This window comes from Carlito syrichta, unplaced genomic scaffold, assembly GCF_000164805.1.
Source record: "Carlito syrichta isolate Samal-C Ts95f unplaced genomic scaffold, Tarsius_syrichta-2.0.1 Scaffold211997, whole genome shotgun sequence".
NCBI lineage: Eukaryota > Metazoa > Chordata > Mammalia > Primates > Tarsiidae > Carlito > Carlito syrichta.
The window spans coordinates 5,615-11,513 of record NW_007156093.1 but is presented as its reverse complement, the minus strand read 5'-3'; positions in this window follow the sequence as shown (position 1 = coordinate 11,513).

The window sequence follows — 5,899 nt, the reverse complement described above, 5'->3', positions numbered from 1 at the left end:
ACAAAGTTTTAATATGAATGCTACAAACACATACAGTGAATGTGGGGTAGAAATTCATATAGTACTAGTTCTTGGAATTTATAAAATATTGCAAACGTCTTATAGCAAGGCAGTTTTTCTAAAAGTCTTTGATTCCCTCAGGTTTACACAGCCACTGTGTGTAAATTAGCTTTGGTATGGAAGCTGGTGATTTAAAACAATATAGAGCCCACCTAGAGAGCAGCTAGCGCCTCAGAGTCTACTGCAATAGCAAAGGAATGTCTGAAAGGGGCTTATCGCTTTAACATTTACATCCCATTGTAAAAGCAGAAGTCAGCATGGCAATTGGGACTGACAATGCTTAACCCAAGAGTTCTAAATACAAACTCTACTTAAGACATTATATAACTACACAATCAGTCACTACTACACAATCAGTCACTACCCGGCACCCGACATATGCCTAATTCTACGGGGTCTGAGGTAGGATTTAAAGTACTAAGATTTCATAAAGTACAATGAACATGAGGTAGAAATACACAAAATATATAGTAAACATAAGGTAGGGATATATGAAATGTAGTTAACTAAACAATACTTTTACAGCAAGTATGGCTTTTTAAGTTTCTTGGTTTCTTGGGTCTCTCAATAGCATGCTTTTAACCTAAGTCCATGGTATAGTTTATTACTGTATAGTTTATTACTGTCCTCTCAAGAGGAGCTAAAATGCACATGAACCACAAAGCAATGGCATTAGCCTTTTAGTCTAACTGTGATAGCAAACTGTGTTGAGGGAAATCTTGGATTTGTTCCCTAAGGAAGCCACACCAGGAAAATTCTCAGTGTGTGGCTGTTGCTAAGGCACCATTCAGAGAAAGGAACAAAAGCCTCACTGTTGTGGCTTTGAAGGGTAAAGAGCTATGCGATCCTAGGGAAGAAATAAGTCTGGGATTCCAAACTAGCTGAGCATCCAGACTTGAATCCCTGTGGAGAAGCCTAAGTTCTGTTGAAATCTTAACTCTTTGAAAGACACTGCCATTTTTACCAAATTTTGCAACCAAAATTCTCAAAGAATTGAAGAATGAAGAACCAGAACACTTAGAAGAACTCTGTGGGAAAAATTAATTTGTGCCAACATTGAGTTTACTATGCATATTTTAGAGAGACGTAGACTTTGATAGTACAATGGGTAATTTTATATATGTCAGCTTGACTGGGCAAAGGAATGCCCAGATAGCTGATAAACATTATTTCTGAATGTGTCTGTGAGGGAGTTTTCAGAAGAGATTCACATTCAAATAAGTAGACTGAGTAAAGAAAATCCTTCCTTACCAATATGGGCACACATCATCCAATCTTTTGAGGGTCCAAACAGAACAAAAAGGCATAGAAAGTATGATCTCTCTCTCTCTCTCTCTCCCCCCCCCCCCCGCCTTCAGCTGGCACAGCTCTCACCTCTTCCTGTCTCTAACATCTGAAGTCATAGTTGTTGGGCCTGTGGGACTTACATAATTGGCTCTTCTGGTTCTTAGGCTTTCAGACTTGGACTAAATTACAACACTGACTTTCCTGGTCCTCCAGCTTGCAGATGGCAATGGTTGGGGTTGAATTTCTCAACCTCCATAATCATGTGGCCAATTTACATAATAAATCTCTTTCTCTTTCTCAGGGGCCCTAACTAATACAGACATCTAAACAAAACAAAACAAAACAAAACACTGTATTGGAAAATTAGAAAATGTGCTACTTTGAGGAACTAAATTGCCCTTGCAAAAGTGTTCATTATCTTAATTAAAATAATAGACATAATCTCTATTTATAGAAAAAAGATACATCTTGGAGAAAAAGAATGGAGAATTCGTTTATTATTCGCATATATCTATAGAGAGAGAATACCTTCTCTCTTTGTATGAATCAGTTTTGCATTTCTATAAATGAATACCTCAGTCTCGGTAATTTATAAAGAAAACAGGTTTTCTTCTTGGCTTCTGGTGAGGCCTCAGAAATGTTTTTACTCATGATGAAAAGTGAAGGGAGCCGGACTCGGTGGCTCAGCCTGTAATCCCGCACCTTTGGGAGTCTGAGGTGAGTGGATTGCCTGAGCCTGCAGGTTTGAGATCTGCCTGGCCGGCGAGACTTCATCTTTACAATAAATCAAAAAAATTAGCCGGGCATGGTAGCACGCACCTGTAATTCCGGCTACTCGGAAGGCTGAGGTGGAAGGATCACCTGAGCCCAGCAGGTCGAGGCTGCAGTGGCTGGGAGTGGCCACTGCACTCCAGTCTGGGTGACAGAATGAGATCCCAACCCAAGGAAAAAAAAAAAAAGAAAAGTGAGGGGAGATGGCATGTTGCATGGTGAGAGCAGAAGAGAGAGAAGCAAGAGCTGGAAGGGAAGTGGTACCAGACTCTTTCAAACTAACTTTCACATGAACTAGAAGAACAAAAACTCACTCATTTCCATGAGAAGGACAAGGTATTCATGAGAAATCCACTCCATGCCCAAGCACCTCTCACTACGCCCTACCTCCAACATTGGGAATCACATTTCAACAAGAGATTTGAAGGGGACAACTATTCAAACTATACCACTCTTCTAAACACTGTGCTAAGTTTTGAGAACAGACAAAGAATAAGATCTAAATCATGATCTCAACAAACCTGTGGTCTAAATAGGGAGATGGATATTCATCAAAGTAGGGTAAGTGCTAGATGTATGGTAAGTGCTAGGGTCGTGTCTTTCCAAAAATGGTTCAATATCGCCAATCCCATATACTTTTCTAGAACCTGAAATCACCCATCATGAGAGAGAGCCTAACTCCCCTGCCTTTAAATCTGGACAGGCTAGCTAGTGACTCATTTAGAGGTAAGAAAATGCAGCAGAAGTGACACTGAGTGACTTCCAAGGCTGAGTCCTGCAGGCTTCTGCCTTGTCTTCTGGAATTCTCACTACCGAAGTCTGCAGCTGCCACATAAGCAAACAGACTGCCCTGTGGATGCTATGCTATTAGAAAACCCAAACTAGCCTATGCAGAGAAACCACATGGAAAGACTCTGAGACCACATAAAAAGAGAGAGATGCTTGGCAGCTAACAGATGCTCCGTACTCCCTCCTTTGCAGTTCCAGCTTCAGCCACCATTTAACTACAACCCATGAAGACAACAAGCTAGCTGCCCAGTTGGGGCCTTCCTGACTTTCTCAACTACAGAAGTCACAAGATTCAAGAAGGACTAAGTTTTGTGGCAATTTACTATGCACCAAAGGTAACTGAAATGAAGTCCCTGTAGGGAGAACACCATTTGCTTTGTCCGCCAGTCATTATGAGCTCTGGTCTATAGTATGTTTTTCACAAATACCTATCAAATTGGTTGAATAAAGGTAAGAGGTAGGTACATTGATAGTATAAAGGAATTCTGAGATTAAGGCACGTGTATGGTCAGCTTCTGGTGAGGGCTCACTTCTTGGTTTGCAGAAGACTGCCTTGTCACTGTGTACTCACATGACTTTTTGTGTGCATGGAGAGAAAAATGACACTGATGAAGAGGAATGCTTCCCAGAGGAGGTAACGACTCAAACACATATCAATGAATGAATCAAAAATTTTCAATGAAATAAGGAGTGGAAAGGCAATTTCCGATAGAAGGAGAGCAAATAACATGCAGAGGCATGAAACAGCTTGGTAGAATTAGGGAAGCATAATCAACTTCATATGGCTAAAAGAGGGCACATCAATGTAAATGACAGGGAATGTAGTTGGAGAGTTTGGTAGAACTGGAGCCGGAGAGGTCTTGTGTAATTAGTTAGTTACAGAGTCACTGGGGAGAGCTACTACACTCTTCCCTATTCCCAAACAGTAGGCTTTTTCAGGCCAGCCAGACCTCCCTTCACATCTTTTACTGTTTAATGAATTTTCTGGGTGCATGGGCCTCTTCTTTCCATCTTGTGTCAATGAGAGGGTGAGAACTCTGTGAAGTGACTCAGCTGTAGACACACTTTGAAAAATATGATCTTCTCCTAGGTGTAGGATTTTTCTGAAATGGCACACAGATTCCTTCAGACCTTGAATCTCCAAGTCTTTCTTGGGTGTCTAGAGAAACCTGCCATCTCCTAGAGACACAGGGGAAGAAGACTCAAGGCTACATTGGCATCTACACTCTGCTTTCCCCAAGATAGCTCATCTTTTTTTCTAAGTCCAAAGAACCCTTATTTAGTCTAGCAAAGGATAGCCCGTATCTTTAGCTGATCATTCAAATGTATTGTTTGTGTACATGGGCCCCAGATTTTGAAACTGAAAGTCACAAATTAATTCCTTTGCTATCTGTGTTCTGCAATGACATCTTTAAGACACTGACTCTGTCAGGACAGGCTATGTTATGCTGTAAAAACAAATATCCCAACACTCTGTGGCTTAACATAGCAAATATCTACCTTTCTCCCTCACGCTACCTGGCCAGTATGGAGGGTGAGCTTTCATCTAGTCTTTCAGAATTCAAGGCAGACACTAGCTGAATATCAACACGTGCTTCCACAGTTATCCATCAGGTGAAGAGAAGATATTGGACTGTGAGTTATCTTTTAAAGTTTCTGCCAGGAATAAAACACATGTCACAGTAGAGGCTGAAGAGAATGGCCTGATATAGCATATACAGAAAAATATCCAGAAGGAAAAATTATCCCGGGATACTGTCTTCGTCTGCTCTGGATGCTGAAAGAAAATATCACAGATTGAGTGGTTTAAACAGAAATTCGTTTTCTCATAGTTCTAGAGGCTGTAAGTCCAAGATGAAAGTGTCTTAGCAGTGCTCTTCTTGGCTTGCAGACAGCCGCCTCCTCAGTGTGTGATCACATGACCTTTTCTCGGGTGTGTGGAGAGAGAGAGCTCTATGGCATCTCTTCTCAGAAGGAAATCCTACCAGATCAGAGCCCCACCCTAAAGATCTCAATTAACCTTAATTATTTCTTTATTCCAACTGCAGTCACACTGGAGCTTAGGCTTTCAATTCATGAATCTTTGGAGTACACATACATTCAGGCTACAACAGCTACCATCTCTCCGAAAGGTCAGTATGAACTTCACATAATGACTATTTCTATAAGAAGGAATTCTTCTCTAATGAAAAGTGAATTGTGAAACAGTAAGCTTGGGCATAAAAATACTTTATATTTTTTAGATATTGTATAGTAGTTTTCTTTTCTGTGCTGATTTTAAAAATAGAATTTCCCACCTGGTATGTTATTTTTTTTTTAAATTTTCAACTAGTTGAAAAATCAACAAAGTCCCAATTAAGAAAAAATAGTTTGATTTCCTCTGTTCTCTGCTATAACCTAGAGTTTCCTTTTAATTTGATTAAATGCATAAAATATCCCTCGTTGTCACATTATGTTATTATAAGAGTTTTTTAAATCTAAAATGCAAACTCCTACTTTAAAATAGCCTTTGTTAAGATTATAGTGTAACAACATTAAACAGATCAGAGTCAGAGATTATGATAGTTTATAAACGGATGTAATGAAATTGCAAATGAATTTCTGCAAGGTTCTTTGTTCTTATCTTTGGATCATTGTTCTCTCAAAAAATTATTTTTGAGATGGTGATTACAATATTCTAACTTTCTTTGCAGAAGTTTACACCAAACTTAAATCAAATAAAAGTGCTTCTATTTGTAAAACCTAAACATGTTGTGGAATGTAGTTTGTATTTTAACAAATTCTTGTTTTCAGTATATTCAACCAAGAAAAGAGAAACAGTAACAGAAAAGAAAGGCAAGATAGAAAGAAGGAAAAGGAAAGAAGGGAGAGAGAGAGGGGAAGGGAAGGAGGAAGAAAGGGAGGTAGGGAGGAAAGGAGGGAGGGAGAGAAGGAGGAAGGAAGGAAAGAAGGTCAAAGGAGGGAGAGAGGAAGGGAAGTCCATGTCTACAGT